The sequence below is a fragment of the Rhinolophus hipposideros genome (genome assembly GCF_964194185.1).
Source record: "Rhinolophus hipposideros genome assembly, chromosome: 20".
NCBI lineage: Eukaryota > Metazoa > Chordata > Mammalia > Chiroptera > Rhinolophidae > Rhinolophus > Rhinolophus hipposideros.
The window spans coordinates 51,216,555-51,234,550 of record NC_138066.1 but is presented as its reverse complement, the minus strand read 5'-3'; the positions used below and the strand labels follow the sequence as shown (position 1 = coordinate 51,234,550).

Sequence of the window (17,996 nt, the reverse complement as noted above, 5' to 3'; positions counted from 1 at the left end):
CCTGACGGGCTGGGGACTTGCTTCAGAGCGTCTGTAGCTGCAGTGGTGTCCATCCAACTCCCCAGAGGCCCGACTACAACCCAGGCACCCAGCTGGGCGGTGGGCAGGGCCAGCAAGCCCCCTGGACCCCTGCGCCTGGGACCGCACGCCAGCAATCACCTGGAGCCGCTCCATCTGCTCAGCTGAAGCCAGTGTTCAGCTAATTGTGATTTCAAAACTTAATTATGGAAAAAAGTTGGGATTCAGGACCCTTCCATTTATCTTCCTCTGGCCATGGCTTGTCATTAGCTGGGATTCAGAGCGTTCTGCTCACGGCCCCGGAGGCTGAGGGAGGAGAGGCGGCAAAGGCTGGCTTTGGCAGGGTCACGAGTGGGGGCTGCAGTATGCTGAGAGAAGCAGCATATTCGGCCCTGCCCCCTGCCCCACAGCTGAAGCCACAGCCCCCTGCCAGGAGACATCGTGCCCCATTTCTCATTTCACTCTGCCTGCTGGGAAACCTGTGTTCCCAGAGCCACCTTCCATGCAGTCCTACCATCTGCTCCCTGGCATTGGGGCATGTGGGCCAGCATAAGACCACAGGACCCGGAGAAGGCAATAACCGCCCCAAACCAGCCCCCTGACAGTGTCCAGAAACCTCCATCCCCACACGCCCCCAGTGGGCAGAAGGTGTGCAGGTGACAGGACAGTGGGGCTCACGCCACCCACGCCAGCCCCATCTTCTCGAAGGGCAGCCTGGCAGAATGGAAGGAGAGCCATCCTGACCCTTTGACTCCATAATTCCACACCTGGGACTGTGTGCTTGGGAAATAATTCAAAAGAAGAAAGAAAGCTTGAAGTACCAAGATATTTATAGCAGCAAAAGGAGCCCCACCGGTTAGATCCTAGCTGTCCGGCCGTTAGGTAACAGCTAAGTGAATTACGCGGCCTTTAAACCTGATGGGTAGGTACACGCGACACAGGGAAGGTGCCTTGGAAATGTCATTAGGTGGAAAGGTAGGATGGCTGATTACCACTCGGTGAAAACTACAATTACATGAAGATCAGATGAGGCCACCGAGAAATGGAGATGGAGATGTTAAGATGAAAGGGCGGGGGAGGGTGACTGAAAAAATTTCAAGAAATAAATAAACCTTAAGAAAAGAATAGCCTCCCTCCAAGACCCCAGCCCCATGTGCCTTGGAGTCGATTGCAATTGGGGAGCAGCCACATCTGTCTGTCCTGTTTATCGCAGGGCTCACTAAGGTGCCTCCACTCACAGGTGGAAAGACCATCCTTTTACGGCACGTGGGAGCCCTGCACACTCCACCGCTTGCCGGGCATCTATAGGCATTTTCCTCTGGTTTATTTTGATTGAGCTAATACTGTGCACAGACCCTTGTGCTGGACACTGGGAATATACCTGTGCACGCAGACACAGAGGGAGGGCGCCCGCCTGCCCCAGGTGAGAGCAGAGCAGCGTTAGGAACCAGGCCTGGGGAGGGCGGCCTGGGCTGAGGTGCAGCGTGAAGCCTCACCTCTCTGGTGGCGTAGGAGCAGGTCAAAGGGAGCATGAGCAACCCCAAACGCGGAGACGTTGCCTGGCATCAGGAAAGGCGTCCGTCAGCCGGGCGTCATCACACGAGGCTCCCCCACATGCTGCCCGCGATCCATTCCGTGAGAAGGCCAACAGCTGACTTTCTTCAGAGATGCCGCCTGGGGAGCCTACAGGAAGCTGGCAGTGGTTGGAGACCCCACAGAAAAGAAACCAGTGCCCCTCTCTCCACCTGCCTGAGCGCCCCCAGACTCCCCATAACCTGATTCCAGGGAGCCTGGGGGAGCCCCTTTGGTTTGCAGGAGTCAGGCCCTCAGGCTGTTGGCTCGGATGGCCTAGCCTGATGTGCATGTTATGGAGAAGGCCGGGCTGGCAGGCAGGACCCAGAGCCTTGGTCCTGTGCCTGAGTCCCGTCTGGAGAGCCTCCCTCCGGGCAGCTTCTCAGCTCCACTGTACCCACTTGGTCACGCTTCTACCAACAGAGGTTAGAGGGGACGTTTCTGCAGTGCCTGTAAAGAAGACTTTTCCTCGAGCTGCAGGAAGAAGAGGATGAGAACAGAGAGAGAGACGCCGAGACCTGGCCGGAGACCGACCACCACCTTCTGCAACGCCCAGCCTCTGACCTGGAGCCCACGTTGTTTTGAAAGAAAGAGGCAAGACATTGATGAATTGTGTGACTAAATAAATAACCATTTCTTCAATTCCGGGGCAAGACTGGCTGGATCTGAAGGAGCTGGAGAAGAATAAGAAGAGAGGGGACAGGGTGAGAGAAAGAGTGAGCATACACTTGGGGATACTGGGGGTGCCCCCATGCACGGGAATCTCACGTGGCCCAGGAGAAAATTCCACAAAGTCAAATGCTTTCCAGAGGGCAGCACTGCGACTGGACAAATATTCCCCCTAGAAAGGGGGTGCCTGGCTCAGGACCTAGGGCTGGAGGAGAGAGGGGTCCCAGGCAGGCCCCTGAAGGGGGCTTCTTCTGGAGTGTCCTGCTCCTGGATGGTGTCCCAAGAAAGCCCACATCCCTTTGCCCCGTAGGCTGACTTCACAGCCCATTGGCCCAGGGTCCTACCTCTAGGCTGGACACTGAGAATGATCTGGGAAGCTCCCACCTGAGCTTACAAAAAACACCAGCTGCAGGTGGGGAGCAGTCGGGCCTCCCAGAGGTGAATGTTAGGAAGGGATAGTCCCCGGGGCATGTCTGACCAGAGCTCCCTGACTCTGGCCTCAGGCCATGAGCTGTGGGTGAATTGAAGAGCCCTGGGGGTCTCAGACCCAGCAAGAGCATGAAAGGTTTGCACCTGTGCCGGCCACTGTGACACGGGAAAAAGTCATGCTGTTCCCATTAGTCACTGCCCCTTAGTCCAATGAGATCATTGGATCACAGGTGACAATTTTCATCAGATTTTGCTCTATCTTCTAAATAAAAGAAGAAAGAAAACCCTGTTAATTATAATATCAAGAAATGCTTTTAACCCAACAAATATTTGAAAATAATTGATACTATTAGGGAGACTGAAGAAGAAAAAACTCATGTGGCTCTTTCTTCTTGGGATAAGAAACTCCAGATTTCAAATCTTGGCTCTTAGTCTAGACTTTTCCCCCCAAAAGCAGAGGTTGAGAGCAGGGCTCACGTGCGGGAGGTTTGTTTTGGGAAGTAATCTGAAGGAAGAAGTCTGGGAAGAGTGAAGCCGGGAGGAGGAAACCCAGCCCAAGGTGTATTGCTGAGTTAGTGAGCGTGGGGACAGCTGGGGCTCCGTGCCGTGAAGAATGCAGACTCCAGAGGGATGCAGGGTGGGAGTCTGACCCGCTGGCCCCTTGAGAGGGTCACGCCCGGTGTGCTAACATGCAGGCTCCCAGGTTTGGTCCCGTGTACTGCTTCCTGGTGGTGGCCTGGGGGAGGCAGGGGGCGGTCAGGTTACGCTTGTGGACCGCTGACCACTGCAGTGGGGCTGGAGTGGAAAGGAGAGCTGAGAGAAGGTAAGGCCCACCTCGTGCACACGCATGTCATGGCCAGTCCGTCTCAGCCGTTGCGGTGGCAGCTGGACAGTTGTTGCTGTGTCATGGGGACGTGCTCGAGAGCCCTCGCCACCTCCTTGCCGGGCACCTCAGATGACTGCTGTGTCCTGGGCCTGCTGCACAGCCCTCTCTTGCTCTGGGACCTACTCAGAACTGGTGGCCTTTGGTGATGTCAGGGCAGAGCAGTCTTCCCAAGGTCAATATATGCTGCCGCCCATTCCAAAGAGGCCAGAGTTCTGCACCCCATTCTTGGTGGAAGGGGATAGGACAGCAGCTTGCCTTTACATATACTTCAGGGTGGGGGTTCCACATTCCCCTTACTCTACATACTTCACTGGCGTGGCAAGCCGTGGGTGTTCCTGGTCCCCTCCCAGCCTGACACAACGTGGCGTGGGGCGTTTGGTGTCCTCACCTCTTCCTGCCCGTCCAGTCCAGTGAGCGTGATTTCCTCCGCATCGTGTGTGAGCGTGGCGTTCTCTGGAGTGACAGAATGACCTGAGACCCTGCAGACTATATTTTGATACAGAGCAAGCAAATAATTACAGCACTGTGTCGGGACAGTAAATGTGTGTTGCTCTCCTTCCCGTGTAAAAGCAATGGGCTTTTTAACGCTCTGTCCTGGTAGGGATGGTGAGAACACCTTTTCTTGTCGTCCACGAGGCACCAAGTCCTAGAGGCTGTGTTCCGGTAGATAAAGCACTGAGGTCAATGTGAAGTTTACAGGTGAATTAAACGGAGATGTGGGACCTTCACCCATGCTCCCTTCAAGTCTTGATGGGGAATCTAATCTCTGCAGTTTTCTTGGGGAGGGCTGTTATTTCTTTTTGATTTGCTATCTTAGGCAGGCTGGGGAAGTTTCATGCATTTCCACCTGGCCTTTCGCGGTCAGAGAACCAGCAGGAGATCATGCCTTAAAATCATGCCAGATTCTAAGTTTATTCTTGCAGATCATGTACTCAGCTATGCGAAAATTACGCACAAGATAGTCTGTGAATCAGCCAGACGTTCCGTAAGACGGGCCTGGGTCAGGGTGTCATGTATGTCTCACTGGGGGGCTGATGGTGTTTCAGCCTCACTGGTATGCACGTCAGCCCTGTCTGTGTACCCTACAGCCTTCCAAGTCTGGATGGATCCCCCTTTTCCCGGTACAAAGTTCTCTAGTAGATGTCTACAGATCCCTCTGGGGCAGAGTAGGGGATGCAGTGTACCCACTGGAGTGGCTTGCGAAGCCCTGGGGTCTCCCCCCAGTCGGTGGTCTCTGATCTGAGAGCTGCCTCAGACCCAGGACTGGGCGAGGAGCCGCAAGTGTCCGTTGTAGCGGCTGAGGACAGCTGTGGTCACACACGCTTGGTCTGTTTTGGTCCTACAAGTCAGCGACACCTCAGTTGGCCACACATATCATTCCAGGAACACCGTGGCCTGTTGGCCACAGATCCCTCCAGTTCAGGGAACCCTGGTTCCCACCAAGCCTTGCTCAACCATGATCATTCTTTACACCCACCTGGCCTGGTGGTTAAGTGTGGCCCCCGGCCTCTGCTGTTCTGGAATCTTCTCAAGCGCAGTGATGCTAAGCAGCCCCATTGGTGACAGCTCCCAATGACGTCTGGCCTGAGCTTTCCAAAGACATCAGTGCCCTCTTGGCAAAGCACTTCTTACTGTCTTTGTGAAGAGAGGAAGTACCCCCGTACTCTCCTGGGCAACAGTCAGCTGGTGGCTTCTCTGGTCACACGGCCCTGGGCCTTCAGACCCTCCTCCTGTACTCGGCCAAAGTAGTTTCAGTGTCTCGACCTTGTTTACCACAGAACGTCAGCACGTCTGGGCTGCAGGAGCTGCTGTTGGACTGGCTCAGCGCCCTTGCCTGTGTCATGCGTGGCTGCTTCCATGTCAGGAATTGCTCCCCCATCGGGACTTACATTCTGCCCACCCTACTCGACTTCTTCAAGTCCTGCTCCTACACCTGCCCTCCCCCGCCCCCGTTCCTGCTGGGTGGTGCAGTCCTTGGGTGTACAGGTGATTTCCTCCTAGAGCAGTGGCTGTCCCCCTCTTGGCCTCTACTACACCTGACTCTAGCTATCACTCTTATGAAAATGAAAGAAGGTAGGGGCAGCTTTCAAGGAAGATGAGCGTTATCTTTTGAGAAACCTGCTCACGTGAGGTCTTTGCTTGTTCTCCAGGTAAGGAGAGCCAGCTTTCTTGTAGCAAGGGGAAGGGGCTCCTTCTGCCCGCTCAGAGAGTTCAGGAAATTCAGGCACGTCCCCGTAAATGTTCCATCCCCAGATCCCACTCTTTCCTATCAGGGCTCTGACTTTGGCGAAGGAGAGGTGTCACATCTATGTGTTCAGGCTCCTCTGTGACTCTGCTGCCCTTATAATTAACTCCTGGGGCTTTAGGGGATACGGTCCATTTAAATACTTCCATGGACCCCGTGTCCCCCCTTTTTTCTGGACAGCAGCCAGGAAGGGAGAGCTCATGTGAGGGCAGCATTGGCGTTGGGGTGCATTGGCTGGACCCAGGTGCTCAGGCCGTTGGGAAGGAGGGGAGAAGTCAGGTGGGGTCCGTGGGGGGCACAGCATGTAGGACATTGGGGCTGGTCATGTCTAATGTAAGATGGGGAACTGATGCCCAGAACCAGAGTCCCTTGAATTCAAAGCCAGCTTACTTACCTGAGACTGTCATTTTCTTTTCTCAAGGTAACTTATAAATTATAAGGACTCCACAGTCTTAATAATGACCGTTGCCACAGCCACTGCATAACCAGCTCTCCCCACATTCCCCCTGGCCTCTTCTGGTCCTCCACCACCGAGAGTCCAAATCACGACACTCCTGCATGCCAGGGGTTAGCACCATCAAGGGGTCCTTTGTGATGTCTGATGCTGACCACCCAGTCATGGAATCCCATCCTGCGGGGCTGTCTTACTTGGGTTCCCCCAAACACCAGGCGCTGGGAGACGTGCTTGCAGGCAAGGAGTGTATTTTCAGCAGTGCACAGGAGTGAGGCACTGGGGAGAGTAAAACGGAAAGAAGAGAGAAACAACCCAACGGTGTGTCGTTGAGCTGATCACCACTGGGCATCACCGGGGCTTCATCCCACAAAGGAGCGTCTGAGGAGCCATGGACGCTTCCACCTGAGGGATGGAAGAGGGGGTGTTACTGCCAGGCCCTTCCTCCCTCTGGTCAGGGATTGCTCCAAGCGGCATTAACTCCACACTTCCCTGTTTGCCCGTGTGAGAGCGGCCGAGTGGGCTCCCACAGGCGTCCCCCACGGCAGCAGCAGAAAAGCCCCAAGGCAGACGATGAAAGGTGTGCAGGGTGCTAAGGGGAGGTGCTGGTAGATTACAGCACACGCTTGCGGCTTCGCGAAGGCCGGAGGGAAAGGTGGGTGGGAGGTGCAGCACGGAGGTGGCTGACACCCGCGCTCCAGTTGGGAGACCTTGGGCAGTGCTCTCCCCACGTGCAGCACGGAGCAGTAATGACCACTCCACAGGGTGCGTGAGCAACACCTGAGGTGGTGTTAGCGAAAGGTTTCTCAGCTGTAAAGCTCTGCCCCGGTGTAAGGGAGTCAGTCATTGTGCGTGAGGGTGGTGCCCTGGACTCAGCCCCCGAGTTTTCCAGAGGCTGCCTCTCCTTCCAATACGGTGTTTCCCTGAAAATAAGACTGGACAATCTTTTGGAGCCCAAATTAATGTAAGACCGGGTCTTATATTAATTTGGGCTTCAAAAGACACAGAGCTGATGGTCCAGCTAGGTCCTTTTTGGGGAAACATGGTAGCACTTCAGTTCCCGGGCTTCTCCCGTTTGCTGGGACAAGAGGGTCCATGTAGATGACGAGCAGGAGGGAGCCCAAGGCATCTCAGATGCACCCCAGTGTGTGTCCTTCCCCTCCAGGGAGCCCTGCCCCGCTCCCCCCAAAAGCCAGGGAAGCCTTGTCAGCGCCTCTCAGAGCACTCGGGGACCGAGGGCATTGTCCCAGTAATGACTGCTGATACTACAGAGATGTGTGTCATCACCCCGGGATGTGACAGCTCTCAGTGAAGCAGGCAGGAGGAGGATGAGACAGCTGCTGTCGGCATTTGGGTTGCCTTCTGCAGGGGAGGAGGCACAGGGAAAGGAGGCCTGAAGGTTGAAGCCAACTTTTACGGAAGTTTGCCCAAGTCCGCCCCAGGCTCTTCGTCAGTCTCCCCCAGCCGCCAGTAGAGTCAGGAAAGTGTGGGGGAAAGGAAACGCATGGGAAGGAATGAGTAGGCAGACAGATGAGCACAGTCTAGGGGGTTGGGGGTTCCACCTCCAACATCTCCAAGGGCAGGAGGAGTTTATAAATGTAAAAATGTGATAGACTTGAAGAAGCATTTTAGGTGTTCTAGGAGGGGGCAAAGGGGAGGCAGGGACAGAGGCAGGGAGGGAGGGAGAGATGATGGCAGTCTCTTGAGAGGATGGACAGAAATGCCATTTCCCCCGAGTTAAGAGAAGCACCTGCAGGCCAATAGGCAGGTTCAGCCCCAGGGGCAGCACCCGGGAGACGGCGACACCCCGTGTTAGGCTCACAATCCCCTGAAAATCCCCGTGTGCTCATGGTAGGAAGCTTGGTGTTCTGCATCCTGGCAGAGCTTGGCGTGGCTGGTATTGCGGGAAGCAAGACATTTCCTGGTGTCCCTCTTTGCTCGTCTCCAACTTCATATACCTTGTCCACGTTCCCTTTTAAAGTATCCAGAAGTCCCTCTCTCGGCCCATTAACTTTGGAGCCGAGAAGGTAGATCTGTGCAAACTTGGAGAACAGGAGAGAGCACGCTGGGTGGGAGGGAAGGTCTCCTCGTTAGCACGACTCCGGGCCACCTCCGTAGCTCAGCTCACAGCAGAACTGGGACAGGGTGGTTCTACACCTCACTTTCTGTTTTGTGGGAAGACAAGGTGGTGTTTAAAAAAAAAATACAAACAGAGAGAAGAGGAGTCTTAGGGAGAACAGAGGTGAAGAAGGAGCTGAGGACCGTGAAGAGTGGAGGGTGGGGGTGGGCTCATCCGGAGGGAACTGGATGAGGCTGCCAGCTGCCTGCTTCCAGGGAGGCCCATGGATCGCGGCTTCATTTGCCTGGGCCTCGCCCACACGGCCTGAGGAAGGGGCCTCTAGGGCTTGCCTCTGCACCAGGTGGGGGTGCAGGGGGCTCAGAGCCATTTACCAGGTCAGGTTTGGGGTTTCATCCCCTTCCCCATCAAAAGTTTGCTCTCCGTGCAAAGTGCCCTTTCGTTTTTTCGTTGATGAGTGGGATTCTGCCAGCCCAGCAAAGCTTTCTTGGCTTTGACTGCTCCCCACAGACATGCGCTGTGAAACCTAGCAGCCCCCTGCTGAGGCGTCCCTCCCACTGTCCCCTCTCTGGTTTGCCAAGGAGCCAGATGGCAGGGAGACACAGGGCTCTCCTTCCCCTGCCGCCTCAGGTGACCACTGCCCCGCTGGGCTCTGTGCTGAAGCAGCCACTCTCTTGTGTGCTGTCTGTGGGGATTGTTTCCTCTTTTGTCCTTACACTTGCTCTTAGATTAGGGGACAGCATGAGGGACATGGTCGATCCCACAATATCTGCCAATTGATGAAGGGGCTTTGGGTTTCCCCTGGACACTCATCTTCTGACCTACTGGGATTGTTCGTGACAAAGAGCACATGTCCTGCAGGCTCGCCGCCCTCCAAGGGCTCCAGCTTGGGCACAAGCCATGGGGCCCCATATGTTTGCACCTATGCGTTAGCCATCGGCCACCTGTCTGGGCCTTGGGCAGCAGTCAGGGAGGTCCTGTTCCCTCCATTTTACAGATAAGGACACTGAGACACGGAAATCTTTAGAGCAGAGCTGCCCAGTAGGACACTCTGCAACTGTGGAAATGTTTTCTCTCTGCGCTGAGTACAGCAGCCACATGTCACCATTGAGCACCTTGAACGGTGATAGAGGAATTAGAGTTTTAATTTTATTTAATTTCAAGTAAAGCTTTAGAGACTTACTTGAGAGCATCTAATTCCTTTCCGAACGGGGACCAAACCAGGCTGTTCTAGGCGTCTGGTTCCCACCATGGAGGTCATTGGCGTCTCTAAGTCTACCATACTCCAGACGTCTGCCTCCTCTTCCTCAGCCCTCATTTGGTCTACTTCCCCTCCCTGGAGAGGGGAGTAAGATCTGCTCAGCGTGGGGGGCTGAAGGGCACGGAGTGGGGGCCCAGGCACCCCCACCCCTGATTCCACTTGCTGGGGTGGGGGAGGGCAGATAAGTGAGAGCCACGGGAAGGATAGGTCCAGTGAGATGGAGGGAGAAGCAGGGCAGGTGTGGGGCCTACCTGAGGGGCATGGCCGGCCTCCGCCAGCTTACACCCGCCCGACCCCACGCCCCGCAGAATGGCCAGAGCTTGGCTGCAGCAGTAGACACTGGTTCTTACTTTCTGACAGCCCCTTGTCACCCTGCATCTGCCTTCAGAGGAGACGGGCTGGGCCACAGTTCCCCTGTTACCCCCCCCCCCTTATACCACAGTGCATCCCGCTCTGTGTGGATTTTGCTCCCTGGGGACAGCCCCACTGTGTCCCACTGGCCCCCTGGCTTCCAGCTCTCCTGCTTCTCTCCCTGAACCAGCCCTCACGCATGGGTCTCACAGCTGAGCTGTAGGCAATTTCCAGCTTCATGTTTTCAGCGTCTTTGTGGAGTGGCCTGTGTCTGACCACTGGAAAATGGTAGGCTCAGAGGCACAGAGGGGCTCTGGCATCCCTAAAAGTCATAGCAGAGTGGCCAGAGGCCTGGACAGTGGCTTCTGGGGGTCCCTTAACTTCTCTGAGCCCCCGTCTCCCCCCCTGCACCTGTCTCTCTCACAGAGTTGTGTGGGGGACAGGAGGTGACGTATGTGAACATGTGTCATGAGCTGGCGCGTGGGACACAGTGTCAGTGTTTCACTGTGGCCTTAGCCTGCCGCCCTTGAGAGCCAGAAGGCGATTCGAGTCATCCTCACCCCAGGTGCACCAGAAGCGTCGCCTGTGGAGAGGAGGCAGGTGGTGAGCCAGGGCAGAAGGCTTTCAGGAAGCAGCGGACACTTAGGGAGTTTGCCTTCTGGGCTGGTCCAGTGTAGAGAATGACCAAGCATTCCACTCATGGCACGTGTGCGATGACAGGCCACCACTCTCCTGACACAGAACAAGGCCCTCAGGGGGCGAAATCACTTGCGAGTGACAAAGGCATGGACACACACTGTGTCAGTTGCTTAGGGTGTGGGCAGCCCCCCCCCCCCGCCACCTCCATAACGCGATCTCTATGTGGGGTGGGGGTATGGGGAGGAGAGAGGACACAGAAAGATGGGTTCGTTGTATTTCCTCTTTCCCTCCCTCCCTGCCCTACAACGGGCAATGGGGCTTCCAGTTAGATCCAACCACCTTGTGAGCCACCAGAGCTCACAATTCTAGGTGGAGGATGGGTCCCCCCAACCCAGCTGCATGGGAGATACTCCTATTGAAAGAAATACTTGTTTCCTGGTTTGCCCCGGGGAGAAGAATGCTTGAAATAGAAATAGCACCCGTGGAGGAAGGCGTAAAAAGTGGTGGAGAGAGAGAGAAAGAAAGGGAGAGACACAGAGAGAGAAGCCTAGAGAGAGACAGAGAACAAGACACAGACACCCTCAAGGGAAGGCTGCAGGTAGGTGCACATTGTTCGGTGCTGCCGCCTCCCCAGCAGAGGAAAGCACGGCCCCCGGGTCCCCTCTTTGCCCAGCCATGCCCAGCCACCCACATGGGCAGAGCCTTGAAGCAGAAATGAAGCGATCTCCTGTCATTCCTCCTGGGCAGCTATCATCAGCAAGGAGCCCCAGCGCCCACTGCTTCATTTTCGGAGGGTGTCAGTCCACCCCCAGGAGCTGTGACCGGGGGCCCGCAGTCCCAGCATGCTCCTGGGGCACACCCCTCCCCACTAACCAGTGTGAGTTCTGAGAATGCAAACAAGCCAGAACAAACAGTCATTAAGAAGGTAAATCCAATGCAGAAATAAGCACGAGGAATTTCAGATTCAAGTAAGACTTATTTGTGGACTCTCCACTCTTCCCAAATTATCAGTGGAATAGTCCACCCATCTGCATAGATAATTGAGAGTTGACTGTACTTCCTGTACCGAGGCCTGGGAGAGGGACAGGGCAAAGTGGGTCCACCCAGGTGGAGAGAAAGGAGACGTCACTGGCTGCCTGCTTTGGGCACTGCAGAGGAAAGGGACCGAGAACAAAGCCTGGCACTTGGAGAGATAGTTGTTGAATTAATTAGCGTGATTTATTGAGCATCTACTGTGTGCCAATACAGTAGATGGGAGGTATTGCTGTCCCGTTCTTATAGATGCAGGAAGTTCAAGATGTTGAATCACTTGCTCTGAGTCACGTGGATGGTCGTGGCAGAAAAGGGCTTGCCTCCAGGTTGGGGTGACCCAGAGCCTGAATGTGTTCCACTTCCTGCTGGTGGAGGGTTCCGGAAATGCGGAGGGATTGCTTCCATCCGTGGGATGGAAGGCAGAAGGTGTGGGTTACAGTCTCCTTCTGAACTCCGTCCTGCTTCTGTTCCTCAAGTAGAAGAGGACGATGGCTCAGACCCCAAGCCTCGGGTTCCCTGTCCACCTGGGACACGCCTCTGCTTCTCCGTCTGATGAAATGGGAAGTGGCATGTGTCCTCCTACTGCCTTCGGTACAAAGAGGCCGAGGGGAGCAAGACCCAAGATGCCATCTGTCTGGGGCCCCATGAGGATGATGGTAGTTATTGCCGTGCCCTGTGTCCTGGAATGGAATTGCCGAGGCCCCTCCGTCTACACTGGAGAGGAAGGTCAGTGCCCTCACTGAGCAGCAGCCACATGCAAACCAGCTGGGTATCCTGGTCATTGGCTGTGGGACGCTTTCTCCCAGTGAGGTCAGGAGGCAGAAGCGTCAGCCTTGAGCTGAGCCCCAAAGCTGAGTGCTGCTCCGAGTGCTGGTGTCCTTGTCCTGTCCTGAGCAGGACGGAAGAGCAGGAAGGACGCCAGCCCATCGCCACTGCCCCCAGGGCACTGGGGGCCTCAGGATGGAACAAGCAGAAACCAAGCAACGCCGATAGATTGAACCGGGGAAAGCCCCGTTGCTGGACATCTGTTTGCGGTGAGGGAGGCAGCGTGTGCTTTCTGCTGGTCCCCACCCGTGTGCTCTGGGCTCCACGACAAGAAGAGAAGGGGTCCTTCTGCATCCCTTCTGGAGAGGCCACCATGGGCCAGGCACTGTCACGGACCAGGGTGACAACAGGGAGTGGATGCTGCAAGGCTGCGTGTGAAGACATCGTGCCCTCGCTGGACACCAGTGCTCCCAGTGTAAACAGCGCAAACCACGTGTGTCCACGTGTAACTTTCCAGTAGCCACACTAAAGGGAAAAAGAAACTGATGAGATTGTTAACAGTGTACTTTATTTAACCCAATATATCCAAAGTACACACATTATGTTTCCCTCTGTTGTACCAAGTCTTGGAAATCCGGCTCGTATTTCGCACACATGGGAGCGAGTGGCTCCCGTGTCACCCAGAGCCATGTCTAGGGAAAATTCTTAAAGAAACAGGAGGCACTTTGTGCCTAGATTCCTGGCAGAACTCCCTCTCTCAGAATCAGCTTCCTTATTGCAAGCCCCCCTGGACCATCTAGGCCACGGGGTCCCGGAGGGAAGCACGGAGGAGAAAGAAGTGTGAGCCTGTTCCTGCCATAGCAGGTATGGAGTGAGGGCTGCTCTGGGAATATTATACAGCCGGTGTCTTCACGAGCAGGCCACCTGTCGGGTTTTTTAACTAATCGTTCTGCGAGGAGAACTGACCCACTGGGTTTTCCAGTGCTGCCCTCCGTCCTTCTCCACGTCAGTGACCCTTTCTGCTCTGCTGGTGACGACAGCCCTTCCTTCACATTCTCTCCTGCCTTCTCCAGACCAGTCTGGGAGGCTTCAGGGCCCCCCCAGTCCAGAACACCCTCCTACACCATTGATGCCTGGCCACCTTCCTGGGTGCCGGCTTAAGTGATTCTCCATTTAAACTGCCTCCAAACAGACGGTGAACCAGCCACTCTTTCCTCCAGAGAAGCACCCGGCCCACTCGGGGCTCACTGACCCCCTGCTCGGCATTTACTCTCAGAAACACTGTTCCGATACAGCAAAGATACTAGTCTCCCAGCGTGGATTTCCAATTACCCACACTCAGCCAAGTGGCAGCCACTTCATTATAATTCTGTAATTGCCATATAGAATTCCTATAAATTTGCTGTTAATTTTTAACCACTGCATCCTTCTCTTAGAAAGTGTAGCCATAATTTGAAAATCTATAGACAATATATTTAAGTGGATAGAGGCAGAGTGGGGGGACTAAATCCAGTGGGGGCTGGGTCTAGAGAAAATCCTCCTAAAAAGCAGTAGTGGTAAGCGTGAGGAGGCGAGTCTGGGGCTTCCTTCAACCACTGTGCACACATTTCTTCCGAATATGTGGCGTGTTGGTGGCTCCCAGGATTGCTCAGAGCCTGATCCACGAAGATCCATGCTCTTAAATGCGAGTGGCTTTGTGCGCTGGGTTCTCCCTTGACGGGCGCACTCCCTGCCCCCACTGGGAGGTAATTTACAAGCCCAGCTTCCGAGTGTAATCTTCCTGCATTGTACTGCTCCACAGTGCCTCCCAAATTGCAACAGGGACCAGGTCTATAAAAGATGCTTGGGAGGAAATGGCAGCTACACAGGCATTCCTCCCCCTGCCCCCCACCAAGCAAGTGAACACCCAGGTGCGAAGCGGAGAAATTAGCCTGCCTTTCAGGAAATGCTAATGAGGCAAGTTGGGAGGGGACGAGGTTGAGCCAGAAAGGAAATTGTTGGGCCTGCACAAGCCCCGGGCTCCAGGGACAAGCAGGGAGACCAGCCAGGTAGTCCTGAGGGGAGCCTGCTCTTCTCTGGGGAGGTCTCAGGGGGTCAGAGAATGAGGAAGCTGGATGTAGAGAAAGCCAAAAAGGGAGGCTGCTGGTGCGAGTGTGCAGGGCTCATTTGGCTGGGGAGGATGTTTTGGTGAAAGGTGACCATCAGCAGGGCTAGCCGCTAGCCACCTCCAGCAAGACAGTGAGGTCATCACATCCATCTGTGTTTGGCTCGGGGGTGTAGGCAGGGCTGGATGTCCCGGGGATGGGTGTGCGTGTGTGTGTGTGTGTGTGTGTGTGTGTGTGTGTGTGTGTGTGGCGGGAGCTGTCCCTGGTGCTGAAGGACTCGCTCTCACAGGGCTGAAGTGCTGAGTCCTTCCTGCTCTTGTCTCTGGCTGCCAGGAGGGTTTCAGCCATGGACATCCACGTCCAGTTCTCATCCCCACCCCTGGAAAAGGGAGATACTGGCTCCAGGCTGGGAGGGTTATCAGGCGGCAGCAGCGATGAGAAATTGGGCCACAGGGCGATTTGAAGGTCCCAGTGTTTGATCTATTGCGGGGCTGGCTCCTTGCAGCTGTGCTGCTCCCGAGTTTGGTGACCTGAGAGAATTAAAGCTGCCTTAAATACAGTCTCTGCTGGCTGTATATTAATCAAGCAGGAATCAAAAGTCACAGCATCCTAGGGAAGTAAGAAAAGGAACAGACGGCTCCCCCCATCCTAATGCAGCAACTCTCAGCGGGAGGAAAGGCCGGGAGCTGCTAAGAGCAGCACAGGGCCCTCCGCTGGCTGCCAACTTCCCCAAACCCCTTGCCAGTGAATTCTCAGAAACCTCATGCCTTGGAACTGGAGGGTTGTGTGGGTGCCAAAACAGCGCTGGACCCCAATGCTAGAGTAGATCGGGAAAGAGTAGGGCTTCTCCCCTCCAGGAGCAAGAGAGAGCAGGGGAATGGGGGAGCAGCAGGGGTGTGGTCTCCAGAATAGCCTCATGCCTATGTCAGAACACGTTCCCAGGCCTTCACCACACGTTCCCAGGCCTTCTCACTTGCCCTGCCCTCAGAGTCTAAGAAACACAGCAGTGTTCAGTGGACTGCAATTCCCACGGCCTGCCTGGTGTGCCTTAAGCTGCGGGGCAGGGCTGACGCTGACCAGGGTCCTGCCGGCCCCTCTCCTCCTTGCCCCGGCTCAGTCCCCTAAAAGCCTGAGAAAGGAGCTCACCCTTGGCCTCTGTAATCGTGGGGGTGTGGGGAGGTGAGTCGGCAGGTAAATGTCTCTTCCTGGTTTCCTGGCAGACAAGCTTGTTCCTTCCTCTGTGAGTCCTGGGATGAGTTCGGTTCCCACGAGTCTTCATTGGAAGAGCCTCCCACGCCCACCTCCAACCTCCCACCACCAGCCACCGCCTTGCTCCATCGCTCAGCTCCTGTCTGTAGCTGGGCACCGGCCCCCTGACACAGTGTCCCGCCTCCCCGGGGCCATGCACTTTGCCAGGACAGCACCGTCTCACTGGGCCTTTGTTGCCTAAGGCCCCTAATGAGCTTTTAATGAGCCGATGCTTTGGTTAGGGGACATGAAGGGGAAGGGGCAGAGCTGAGTTCCAGCCCCCCTCATTCTGCTTCCTGAGGCCTCGAGGTTGCCTTTTTAACCAGCTGGTGCTGGGGCTGGGACCAGAGGCAGAAGCTTGTTCCAGAGTCTCAGGGTGGTTCCGAGTTTGGAGGACCTGACTTTCACAGTCCTTGGGCTCAGGCCATGCCCTGGCCATCCCTCCCTCTCTTACAGGGCTTCCCTGGGTCTGTCCCTTGTGGCATCTCCTCACCCAGGGCTAAAGGGAGGGACACTGGTTTCTCTGTTAAGTGAGATTTACTTTCATTGATGGCAAAATGAAGAAGCCAACTGTTTCAGTTGCTGTCTTTAAAAAGAGGCCGGAACACTGGGATGGGCCCTGCTGCCTTCACCCCCAGCAGCTCAGACCCATCTCCTTGTGCATGAAAGAACCCCTTCCCGTAGCTCTCTGCTTAGGGACCCTGCATGCTTTGTTTCTTTAGTTTAATTCTAACTGAAGTTGACACACATTCATGCTGGTCACAGCAATGGGAGATTCCCAAGCTGCCACCACGTCACGCACGGTCGTCCTTGTCTGACACCCTGAAGCAGGCAATGCTATTGTTGGAGCACCAGCCTTGTTCTACATGTTCTGGTGGGTGACCCCCAGCCCCTCCTGGGAGTTAGAGTGACACTGGCCTCAGCTGCTAGTCCAGGGTCCCCCTTGGCACGCCTTAAAACTTTCCCCCTTTGAATCAAATTAAGGTGGAAAAGGTTTGTGTGCAACACAAGGCAGGATTTCTTGACAGTCAGGGTGATAAAAACCTCAATGGGCTCCCCAGAGAGATGTCAGGGTCTCTCTCAGTGCAGTGTATCAGGAAAGAAAAAAAGAGACGGCGCCTGTCCCTGAAGGCTCGTGACTGCCAGCTAGAAGGCAGAGGACTGGACAGTACGATCCCGAATTCTCTTCCAGTTCCATCGCCTAAGCCACGAGTGCTCTTGTCTGCTGTAGGGTAAGGAGGGGCTGGAACTGTCCCTGGTGCTGGAGGGCAGTAAGGAAGGGCTGCCAGCTCCATGGTAGTGCTCAGGAGAGCTGCCCTGGCCAGGCTGCACGGAGTGGTGAGCTCTGTGGGCTTCCCTTAGCCCCAGAACCTCTGCCAGTCATAGACCTGTAACATGAGCCCTGCCCTGGCATGAGCGGAGGCTGTCGTCTGTCCCATCTGCACTGGGGACCCGGCCATCCAAGGGCATTTCATCTGTGAGCCAGGCAGAGCTTGCATCTCTGTCTCCAAAGCAAATACACCAACTTCCTGTGCCTCTCGGGGCTTTTTCTTCCCTGTGGTCCTTTGTGGCCTTGGCACAGAGCACCACGTAGACCTGCACAGATTTCGGTGGGCCAGGAGGGCTCCCGGCGCTGGGCCAGGCCCACTGTGGGGTGCGGATCCGGGAAATGAGCAGCTCGTGGCAGATGAGCTGGGCACCCCGCAGAAGGGCTTCCTCCATCCAAGAGCAGCTCAGCTCCTCGCCTTGGCGTCATCATAGGGTTCAGCAACCCTACTGAGTCCTCTCAACCTCCTGCCTAATGAGAAAGAGGAAATTCGAGATAATTGCCGCACAGACCGAGCGGCGGTGTGATTAGTAAATGCCCAAGCCATTGCAAATGACGATTACATTAACAGATTTGGTTTTGGGTTGATCCTGTTAGGAGAGAACGCCAAGGGCTAATGATGAGGACGCAGGAGCGCACGGGCCAAGTGCAGCTGTGGAAGGAGGGGAGCGAAAAGGCTCATGTCAGTCTGCGGGCAGGAGGCTTGTTTCCAGCCTAAAGTCTGCCCCTCGCTAGGTGTGTGACCTTGGGCCACCTCTGTGATCCCAGAAGTGTCATCATGTACCAAAGGGGCATCATTCTACCTTCCCATCTACCTTGTAAGGATTACGTGAGCTGAAACATGTCCAGGCGCGTTGAAAGGTTAGGAAAACACTGAGCAAATGCAGGTACCGTTATAGTTAGCAATCAACAGTGACGATA

At 55.3% G+C, this 17,996-nt stretch overlaps 1 protein-coding gene across 7 annotated transcripts in view; it reads left to right on the top strand.

Annotated features, from left to right (window-relative positions):
- Positions 1-17,996, top strand: part of RBFOX3 (RNA binding fox-1 homolog 3) — a 367,870-nt gene that overhangs the window by 274,987 nt on the left and 74,887 nt on the right. The window lies entirely within an intron of this gene.